Consider the following 12,151-nt stretch of genomic DNA (forward strand, 5'->3'; position numbering starts at 1 on the left):
TGTGTGACTTACTCATGGGCACCTTTATGGTATTCGCCCAGTAAAAAAATGGCTCAGTGTTCTGAAACCAAAATAACTTCTGACATCATTCAAACAAGGACCTTTAATTGTAAGGTTCATAAAACCGAAGGCGGTTTGAGACGGAACAAAATAATTACATGACTCGAAAGATAAGTGTAATTATCACAAAAACAAACCGGAAAGAAAATAACTGCCATGGGCAACATGGTGGATAGATTTATCACATATATATCCTTATCAATTTACAAAAATTTTAATAAAATGAACATCAGCCTCTCAAAACATGTAAAATCTCCAGAGGAAAACCAAATATCATGGTTTTAGAACAGAAATCAAATTAATGTAATTAGAGCATGTTCTTTTTTAATGCAGTCACAAACATGTGCAAAGCTGGTCTTTGGAAGACAAGCTTTATGCAGTAAATGTCTAATGTTCAGTTCAAGGAAAGCCACACTGGTCTGTAACTCGATGACTTGGCACTTTTCACCACAAACAAATGGGGCAGGGCAAGAAAGCATTCATATAATAACATATTACTAAAGTATGCAGGTTAAATTCTCGGCTACACAGAGTTCCTTGCTTTCACAAGAGCAATACATTTTTGTATTGCACAAGAGAAAACCAAAAATGTTTTTTGTCTGTATGTACAAAAACCACCGCAGTGGAAACAATGCAAGCCAACATTTTAAATACATTTTTTTCAAGTCATTCAGGAAAAAACATATCAAATCTACTGGAGTAAAAAAACTAAGAAGCCTACAATTTTCATCCGACCTTAAACTGTCATTGTAATGTCAACTTCAGTCAGTGAAGAGGATGAGTGGAGGTGGTGAAGACTTTCTACTAAAAGTGTCTTGAAGCAGTTTTAGTAGGTCAAACCATATTTCTTTAGAAAAAAAGGAAGAGGGAGGCAGTTTTAATATGCATCAACACTGAACAAAACATCCAAAACATCTTTACCATCTGCTTGATTGGTTTGGTTCACAATCTCCCCAAACAGTTTATTGGAATGCTAGAAAGGACACCACTTGTGCAAGAAATAAAAGACTAAATTAATTAAAACATTAAGTTGAATAAAAGGACAGAGTACAAAGGCAAAACAATAGCACCTTGTTGTGACAAAACATCAGCAACAAGAAAAACATAGTCAACTTTAAAATGTGAAAGAAAATTAGGTATTTCCCTCCTGTCAGTCCCTCTAGGATTTTGAGTTGTCGAGATCGCACCAATTCACGCATATTCAACCAATCTCCGCAAATTGAATGCGGCCTCAAAACGTTGTCCAATCCCTGCAATTTTCCCGCACATTTAGCAAATCCGTAACATTCCCAGCATCACTTAAACGCAACGTAACTGTCAAACCAATCCAATGTCTCCCTGCGTGTCGGCCCACGTCTTCACTTCCTTGTTTACGTTAACAATGGCCATGCCCACACAAACACGGATAGTTTAAAAATATATATATTTGGGGTTAAAACGATCACCATACACAAGAATGTAGTTTCAATACAGTGTCTGTATACACCAGGGGGGTCAAACGTATGGTCTGCGGGCGTGAACAGGTTTAATCTGGCCCGCGGCTCGCAAAATGAGTTTGCTAACTATAAAAATGAGCTGCAATTTTTTTATGAAAGAAACTGCTGTTCTAAATTTGTCCACTGGATGTCGCAATAGCAATTCCAGTGTAACCCACATCACACGGTTTAAAGATGACGTGTCGCTGACTTAAAGTGCCCTGTGGATTGGCTACTCCAATCAGCGCAGGTGCAAGTAATCAGCTGATCCTGTTGTGGCTGGTGGCAGACTAATGCATAATACCTTTTTGTAATGTTAATTATCCACTCAACGTATAAAATAACAAAAGAGTAAGATACAAAGACTGCAAAAACCATCATCTGCGTAGTTACAATTCCATGCAGCACTCGCAATTTGTTGACGGCACGGTGTGCACTCTGAACTCCATTGTAAAAATGTGTGTTCCTACATTTGTTGTTTGTTCTGTCATTTTGAGAATTGTTTTGATTGTAATATTTGTAATATAATTGTAATGTTTGAATAATGATAAATGCATGGGTTGTGGCAGTTATGGCTTGAGGAAACACTTGCTTTTCTAAACACGTCTTCAATGGTGAACTGCCAACATTAGAATGCTAAACAGGAAGTGCTTAAAGTTTAATGGCTTTGTAAATATACTGGGACAAAGAGTGAGTTCATTGTGTTCCTCAAGGTGTTTAGAAACTGCACCAATTTTCTTCCTCAGAATTTTAAACTAACTTGAAGTGTTTGCCAAGGGGATCATTTGTAATATGTACATTTTCAGAATGTGCTTGCTCTATTTTTGGCCAAAGTAAGACAAAGAAAACAACTTGGAAGTTGTCTTTATTTTGAAATGATTATGCCATGATTTTACCAGTCAGGCGCGCGTAGGAAAATGTTTTCCTCCATGCGGCCCCTGAGCTAAAATGAGTTTGACATGCCTGGTCTACACGCAAATGCATAAACAAGCAATAAAAACGACAAAATATTTTTTTATATTCTAAAATATCGTTCTAACTGCTATAATCTACCTAATATTATACTAATTGGTAGCGTTATTGTCATATTTGTTTTAAATTGCCCACCTTGTTTGCGTGTGGACAAGAGGCCAAAACGCATAGGAAAGTATGCTTTCATTTATTCGTTTAAAACTCATCATCTCCTCTTTTGCGTTTGCGTGTCCCAATCATTCTAGGAGCAATGTTGTTCGGGGGAATCTATGCCCCCTGGTAGGGTCTCCCAAAACAAACAGGTCCTGTCCTTCTGCTCACGCGCTCTTGTCCTTCTTGCTACCCGTCACTGGCGGAGTTGTTTGGACATTGTCCCATGAAACCGAAAAAGGTAACCTAAACATGTGTCCTGAACACACTCCCACATTTGTCCACTGTTGCGTCGTCTCGTTCCTGGCACGTCTTCTCACCATCGAAACCAAAAAAGATAGTGTATGCATAGGCACCGATCCCATGGTTTCTTCGGGGCGCGAGCACCCACAGACAATGCCGGAGCACCCACGTGGGATTAATGGCAACTTTCAATCTTTAAAATATATTTTTTTAAATCAATCTTGTTGTAGTTAATTTTGTGGCAAGTTTGGTCCTTTTTACAAAACAATAAAGCCACAAATCATATCGCATATTAACTTGGCTGAACGTCTGTTTTTTTTTTTATACACACACTGGCAGAAATGTAGATCGGCGCCTATTAGTGTATGTGCAAAGATAAAAAAACAAGGTATACTCATTGTTAACTGTCTTACAGTTAACGTGCGTTGCGAGAACATTAGTGTGACGAAAGAGACAAGATGGCGCCAGCTTGTTTGGCGAGTCGTCTGTCTCGAAGCCTCTGTTTTTTTGTTTGCTGTAGCCTCATTTTTATGCGCTTACTGGGATGTCTCTGCTCTACTGTGCTATGCACTGTTTAATATCCGAGCTCAAAACTTTAGCGAGACATGGGTACCCAGATTCAGCCAACATATTGCCCATCAGATAGCCTTCCCTCTCGCCTTCTCAAAGAAGTCCTTGATTCAGTTGGCCCAACTATTTTATGGTTGATTAACACCTGCCTCTTTTAAGCATGCTGTGGTGCAGCCTTTAATTAAAAAGAAAAATCTCAATCCCTCCGTTCTTTCTAACTTCAGGCCCATCTCTCAGTTACCCTTTCTGTCCAAAATCCTTGAGAGAGTAGTGTATGTCCAGTTACAATCATTTTTAGCTATAAATAACATCCATGAGAAATTCCAATCTGGTTTCAAAACATCTCACACCACGGAAATGGCACTCCTGAGAGTACAAAACGATCTGCTTCTGGCCGCTGACTCTGGTAGTCCTGAGATACTGATGCTCCTGGACCTCACAGCTGCCTTCGACATGGTGAATAACAGGATCCTACTGTCACGACTGAAGCAGTACGTGGGCATCTCAGGTGTAGCCCTATGCTGGTTTCAGTCCTACCTAACTGACCGGAGTTTCTCTGTGCAGCTAGGAGACTTTCTCTCCTCGGTGGCTCCCCTTACCTGTGGTGTTCCTCAAGGGTCAATCCTAGATTCCATACTCTTCTTACTGTATATACTACTTTTAGGTGAAATCCTGGTCAAGCACAATGTCTCATTCCATTGTTATGCCGATGATGTTCAGATCTACTTACCTCTTAAGGCCACAGGACAGGTCGCACTTCAGCCACTGCTTGACTGTCTGACTGACATCAAAGCATGGATGAGTGCTAACTTCCTCAACCTTAATGAGAGCAAGACCGAGATCATCATCTTTGGCGAAACATCTCCAGTCTCGTTTGTCAGTGCTCTAGGTCCTCTGGGTGAAAACATCCGGTCCTCCGTGAGAAATCTCGGAGTGATCTTCGATAGTGCCTTCAAATTCACCAAACAGGTCAGCTCAGTGGTTAGTACCAGCTTTTACCACCTCAGAACCCTAGCTAAGACCAAGGCCTATCTCTCCCAGAGCAATCTGGAGACTGCTATCCACGTCTTTATCACACACCAGCTAGACAACAATAACTCACTGTACGCTGGCATTGATCGGGCATCACTCCGCCGTTTACAGCTTGTGCAAAATACGGCTGCCCGTCTCCTCACCAGCACCAAAAAACGCGTGCACATCACCCCAGTCCTGGCCTCACTCCACTGGCTCCCTGTCCATCACCGCATTGATTTTAAATTACTTTTAATTGTTTTTAAATCCCTAAATGGTCTGGCCCCACAATACCTGACCGAGCTCCTGCATGGTCATACCTCGTCTAGAGTTCTAAGGTCAGCTGACCAAATGCTGTTGGCGGTCCCCAGATCCAATTTAATAATCTTGACGACAGGATTGCTTACCAACAAACTATTGACCTGGAATATTTCCATTACACTTTTGAAGAACGACAAATCTGAACATTGATTTGATTTACTATTTTAATGCAGTTCTTTCACTGCTTCTACTACCCGCAAGAACAATACAGCACCAATATTAATTGTACAGATAAACCTTGACCATGACTGTTTAATTGACAAAAATTGCAGTTGAGGTTGTAATCCAATAGTTGATTTGAAGATGTTGAATGAGTGAACCTTTTGATTTCCATTTTTATTATAGAATTAAAGCATGTATTAGGTAGCATATTAATGGAGTACTGAATAAGTCTGATGCTATTTACATTCAATACATAAGACTAAATTAAATGCAAATCCATGCTCTGTTTTGTGTTGAATAAAAGCGATTCATTTTCTGTGTGGCTTAAATGGACACATGCATGGAAATGTATTTTTAGCAAAAAGAAAACTGCTATAATCATGAAACGAGTGCTAAAAAGCTGACTGACAGATGGAATGAAGAGCATAAAAGCTGGATGAGACAAAAAAACAAGCAAGACATAGAGAGGACAGAGGGAGAAAGTGGGGGAGTGAGCCTTAGCTCATCCATACATATAACTGCACACACGATTGCCTGCAACCATGACTGTCAACTCTGGTTAACGCACCAATCAGTAAGATGACATCCACTGGGCGGAAAAAAGTACAAAAACCTAAATTACCTCAAAATATTTTTTTGTGTGTGTTTGCCCCACAAGGGATCTTGCCTGGCAGCAACATAAATGACTCATAGTATGACCACTTAAAATATGCTTTACCAAAATTTAAAAACTGATTTACTTTCAGCCAGTGTGTTTGCACAAGTGGGATGTGTGTGTGGGTGCAATGGAGCAAGACAGAGAGTAAGTAAGCGGAAGTGCATATAAAAAGAAAAAAATAATAATAGGCCAGACAGCAAACATCTAGTTTCACTGCCACATCATCATATCACAAAATAGCCTTCTGAACTACTTATCAGGTTCCAATTTTGTTGGCATGGTTTCCACACACAAAATCATTACAATTTAATGTACCAAGGACAAAACACGTACCGTATTTTTTCTATAAGTATATTTTTCTATAAGTCGCAGTTTTTTTCATAGTTTGGCCGGGCTCCAGTGCGATTTATATATGTTTTTTTCCTTCTTTATTATGCATTTTCGGCAGGTGCGACTTATACTCCGGTGCGACTTAATACTCCGAAAAATACGGTACTCACCGACTACGAAATGAACAGATCCAAGAAACATATTCATTCATTTTCTACCTCATACACAGGTCAGAGTTTTGACTGAACTGGAGCCTACGAGCTGACTTTGAACTATAGGCTGGGTACACTTTGGACTGGTCACTAGTCAATCACATTTACATTCAGATGGACAATTATAGTCTGTCTATCTGTGTTGGCCCTGTGATGAGGTGGCGACTTGTCCAGGGTGTGCCCCGCCTTCCGCCCGAATGCAGCTGAGATAGGCCCCAGCACCCCCCGCAACCTTAAAAAAGGGACAAGCAGTAGAAAATGGATGGATGGAATCTAACATTTAGGGCTGTAACGTTTAATCGATTTGTTCAATTTCTGAAAGCTTTGATCGTTTCAGTGTACTAAAAAAATCTATATATATATATTATCCAGACCACACAGAAAGCCCGGAACTTTATATACAGTACGTGGACATTGAAGGTTAAGGGTGCTGACATGTAGGCGGGATGTGTTGACTTCTTACCCCATCAAGAGGCTTCGTTCCCTGGCCGGGACTCGTATGAGCGCATTTCTGTGTGGATGGCTGGGATGCAATGTTCGCGTTGGACATGGGGGCTGTACAGTTTTTTTTCGTGTGTGAGGTTGCTGGTGTGGACTCTGCAGAGCGCTGGATTTGTTTGGCAGGGGGTGAACTCGCGTGGCGTCGTGCTAGACTGGTGTGGAGCGCCTGTGGGTCATGGGGTGGGGTGTGGGGGGCATGCGGCCTCCTGGCCGTAGTTCTTGGTTGCCTCCTGTGTGAACTGGGGGCTCACTGGGGGCTGTTCCTCCAACTTATAACACACACACATATAAGACTTTGAGGGATTGTCCTGTGGGGAGACATGGCGGGGGGATGAGGATGCCTCTATGGGGCTCCAGTCCTCCTGACTTGTCCCCTGCTCGTCCATCCCTCAATTTTAGCTGCATGTTAGACACTTAGGGTTTAGGGGGGTCGGCATGGCCTTGATGTCCCCCAATTTTAATCGCATTATTAGTCCCCACGAGCATACATATCTCCCTCACGCTACAGTACACACATCAATAGGGACTGGAGGTCGGCTGTAATGCCTGACCTCCTAATTTTAACTACACAGTAGACACTGTGGGGGCCTTATACACTACCACATCACATGCACGGGTTGGTTGGGATTCGGGAGTGCAGCGCACATTTCTGTGTTATTAATATTTACTTCACTAACTGCTTCTTTGATATCACTTTTACTATCATATTTGTACATGGCGTAATTGCTGATGCTGTTCTGTTGTTATTGTTGTTGATGTCGTCTCTATGTCGTATCCCCTTCTTGTCCTTGCAATTTTCCCCATCCTCCTATTTTTCCTCTGTCTATTCCCTCCTGCTCCGGTCCGGCTGCACAAAATAATAATATAAATCAACTTAATAAAGTCAAATACAAACAAAGCAACAAGAGAAGTATCCCACACTTCTCTTTTGTACAGTAAATCTGTACAGCAAATATGGGCATCTACATCAACAATATGATTTGCCTGAGTAGCTGGACAGGACAAAACAATTTAAAAAGAAGGTTATGACAAGCATAAAATGTGTTGTTTATTTAAACTTTGTATCCTTAAATTAGCTTTCAGGCTATGAAGTGTGTTTTTTGCGACAAAGCGATTAATCGTGCAAACTAATCGCACAGACTAACTAGTCCGATCCGAGATCCGAAACATAAGCTCCTGGTTGTTAGGCAGATGTGGTTAGCACATCTGAACTGTCCGAAGAAAATCTCCTTCCCGACGCAATGGTGGCATGGGGAAGGTGACGGACGCAGAAAGTCGCTTCCTCTCCCACTTTTCCCATAGGCAACTTTTCCTCGTCGAAATCCGGCATGGACAAGGCCGGTCAGTTTGTGTGATGCCTCCCTCGCTTCTGTTCACACAGCTTGGGCTATCAGTGCGGTCAAAGGGCTTGCCTGTCGCACCATGATGACGTCACACCACCTGCTACGCGAAGGCTCGGGCAGCGGGCTCGGGCAGCGGGCTCGGGCAGCGGGCTCGGGCAGCGGGCTCGGGCAGCGTGCACGCAGCGTGTGTGTGATGGATGCAAAACAGACACTTTTCCCCCAACTGACTACCAGGCAACCCGGTAAAACTGACTTCATATACATTTTTTCTAAGACTAAGGCAGTCAGTCAGTCGCAGCAAGACGCCCAGATTCAAGCTTCTGCATTCCCTGGTTCCCCACCAATGCCCAGGCTTCGTAAAGCCCACCCACTCGTGTCCTCTGCTCCCACTGTGGTCACAGAACAGCTCCTCCCACCAGATTTCAATTGGCATCTGGAATCTGCTTCCTGAGGATTTGGCCAGTGCTGGTAGCATTTCAGCAGGGCAAGCATAGCTCCTTCCACCGAGGTTGCTGCCTGTCCCTCCACCAACGGGGGCGCTGTTGGCTCCGACAACACTTCCTGCTCCAGCACTTCAATACACAGGGGACCCTCCAGAGAAATACAGCACGGACGACTGTTACCAGAAGGTGCTGAGGGGAGCTAGAAATGGAGGATCAGCTTCGTGTGACGACACCCGCTCCAGGTAAGCTCGCTCCAGCTTCGACGCCCGCTCCAGCCAAGCTCGCTCCAGCTTTGGCACTTGTTTCAGCTCTGCCGTCAGCTCCAGCCTCGCCTCGAGCTTTAGACACGCCGACAGTCTAGCTGTCTGCTGCTCCAGCTCTAGACACGCCAACAATCCAGCCGCCTGCTGCTCCAGCTATAGACATGCCAAAAGCAACCCCAGCGGGTCTTTTCATGACGCCGCCATGCATGCCTCCAGCGGGTCTTTCCAGGACACTGCCATGCTTGTCTCCAGCGGGTCTTTCCACAACCTCGCCATGCTCATCTCCAGCGGGTCTTTCCACGACGCCGCCATGCTTGTCTCCAGCTCTGCAAGCGAGTTTTTCCACGACGCCGCCATGCTCGTCTACAGCTCTGCAAGCAGGTTTTTCCACGACGCCGCCATGTTCGTCTACAGATCTGCAAGCAGGTCAGCCTAGGACTTGGGCGCAAGACTCATCGGCTGCTGAGGTTCTGGCGCCGCTCACATCCGCTTCCTCATCGGCCACAAATTAGGCTGTTCGGTGGTCACCCGCCTCGCCAGCTGCAGTGGCGTTCAACTCGCCGCCGCCACCTGACTCGCTTGGCTTGGCAACCCGCCACCATGTCCTTCCTCCACCCTCCCGTGACTATAGACTCATTTCAGTTTGGGACGTCTGGAATCCGTCCCTTAAGGGGGGTACTGTCATGATCTGTTGCCCGGGTCACGTTATGTTGAATTTGGTATATCTTTAGTTGTTGTTTATTTCTGTTTTAGCACCCTCGTTTGTTTTCTTAGTTTCCATGGGTGCTGACTTTTGTCACCTTCCTCTGATTAGTGGTCGGGATGCTCACCTGCTCCTAATCACTAATCAGAGAGCTACTTATTCCTGCCTTGCACCACACTCATGCAACAGCTTGCATTTTGGTTTCTCCTACTGGTCACTAGCCATTTGATTGTTCCTGGGTTAAGCTTTGCCGCAGTTTCCCTTTTTTTGTATTTTTTTTCTCACTATGTTGGTAAAATAAGTGTAAATCACAGGTGTCCCTGGTGTCCTTTTTGGCCTGCAGCTAAAAATGTTGTGGCCCTTTTTTGAAATTTTAATAAATTAATAACGATGTGTATTCGATATACTACAACTATTAGATAGACTACAACTATTAGATATACTACAACTATTGGTTTGGTCACCATAACACAAAAGCTAAGATTTTCTTTCAAATAGTTTAGCATATACTGAAATGTAATTACATGTAATTGGTTTGAGCATCATTAAGGTACAAAGTCTATCAAATGTAAATATATCCCCGCATTCTTTAACTTTTCAGTATGCTGCTCTCATGCTCTCAACGGAAAAGGTTTGCACACTGCTGGTGTAAATGGTAAAACACTGAATTCTACATAAAAGGTAACTTGAAAAAGGAATTTGGAAAACAAATTAAAACAGAGTATATACAGGTAAAAGCCAGTAAACTAGAATATTTTGAAAAACTTGATTTATTTCAGTAATTGCATTCAAAAGGTGTAACTTGTACATTATATTTATTCATTGCACACAGACTGATGCATTCAAATGTTTATTTCATTTAATTTTGATGATTTGAAGTGGCAACAAATGAAAATCCAAAATTCCATGTGTCACAAAATTAGAATATTACTTAAGGCTAATACAAAAAAGGGATTTTTAGAAATGTTGGCCAACTGAAAAGTATGAAAATGAAAAATATGAGCATGTACAATACTCAATACTTGGTTGGAGCTCCTTTTGCCTCAATTACTGCGTTAATGCGGCGTGGCATGGAGTCGATGAGTTTCTGGCACTGCTCAGGTGTTATGAGAGCCCAGGTTGCTCTGATAGTGGCCTTCAACTCTTCTGCGTTTTTGGGTCTGGCATTCTGCATCTTCCTTTTCACAATACCCCACAGATTTTCTATGGGGCTAAGGTCAGGGGAGTTGGCGGGCCAATTTAGAACAGAAATACCATGGTCCGTAAACCAGGCACGGGTAGATTTTGCGCTGTGTGCAGGCGCCAAGTCCTGTTGGAACTTGAAATCTCCATCTCCATAGAGCAGGTCAGCAGCAGGAAGCATGAAGTGCTCTAAAACTTGCTGGTAGACGGCTGCGTTGACCCTGGATCTCAGGAAACAGAGTGGACCGACACCAGCAGATGACATGGCACCCCAAACCATCACTGATGGTGGAAACTTTACACTAGACTTCAGGCAACGTGGATCCTGTGCCTCTCCTGTCTTCCTCCAGACTCTGGGACCTCGATTTCCAAAGGAAATGCAAAATTTGCTTTCGTCAGAAAACATGACTTTGGACCACTCAGCAGCAGTCCAGCTCTTTTTTTCCTTAGCCCAGGTGAGACGCTTTGCGCGCTGTTTCTTGGTCAACAGTGGCTTGACACAAGGTATGCGGCAGTTGAAACCCATGTCTTTCAAGCGTCTCTTGGTGGTGGATCTTGAAGCACTGACTCCAGCAGCTGTCCACTCCTTCTGAATCTCCCCCACATTTTTGAATGGGTTTTTTTTCACAATCTTGACCAGGGCGCGGTGATCCCTATCGCTTGTTCACTTTTTCTGACCACAGTTTTTCCTTCCCTTTGCCTCTCCATTAATGTGTTTGGACACAGATCTCTGAGAACAGCCAGCCTCTTCAGCAATAACCTTTTGTGTCTTTCCCTCCATGTGCAATGTGTCGATGGTTGCCTTTTGGACAGCTGTCAAATCTGAAGACTTCCCCATGTTTGTGTAGGCTTCAGAACTGGACTGAGAGACCATTTAAAGCACTTTGCAGGTGTTTTGAGTTAATCAGCTGATTAGTTTGTGGCACCAGGTGTCTTCAAAATTTAACCCTTACACAATATTCTAATTTTGTGACACACGGAGTTTTGGATTTTCATTTGTTGCCACTTCAAATCATCAAAATTAAATGAAATAAACATTTGAATGCATCAGTCTGTGTGCAATGAATAAATATAATGTACAAGTTACACCTTTTGAATGCAATTACTGAAATAAATCAAGTTTTTCAAAATATTCTAATTTACTGGCTTTTACCTGTATATTGTTTGTGTGCCTCACAACCTAGAAGTTCTTGCTTTGAATCTCGGCACGGCTTGCATGTTCTCGTGTGCTTGTGTGCTCCACTGAAAATTAAAATATGCATGCTGTGTAAGTTGGAGACTAAATTCCAGGTCAATGAGAGTATGGAAGATTGTTTTTCTTTAAATGTCCTTGTAATTTAAAAGGCAAACAGTGCAAGCTTGGATAGACTCACCTGCAAAAAAATAGATGGATGGATTTTATATAGCACTTTTCCAGACATGCAAAACACGCTTTACATAAACCCATTATTCATTCAGTCACACACTGGAAGTTCACTACCAATTGTTCTTTTATACTTATTCACCACAGTGTTGGGTTAGTTACTGAAATCCAGTAACTAGTTACAGTTAT

At 42.9% G+C, this 12,151-nt stretch overlaps 1 protein-coding gene across 6 annotated transcripts in view; it reads right to left on the bottom strand.

Moving 5' to 3' along the window:
* The window catches only part of fat3a (FAT atypical cadherin 3a), a 311,463-nt gene that overhangs the window by 167,117 nt on the left and 132,195 nt on the right, over positions 1-12,151 (bottom strand). The window lies entirely within an intron of this gene.

This window comes from Nerophis lumbriciformis, linkage group LG30 (assembly GCF_033978685.3).
Source record: "Nerophis lumbriciformis linkage group LG30, RoL_Nlum_v2.1, whole genome shotgun sequence".
NCBI lineage: Eukaryota > Metazoa > Chordata > Actinopteri > Syngnathiformes > Syngnathidae > Nerophis > Nerophis lumbriciformis.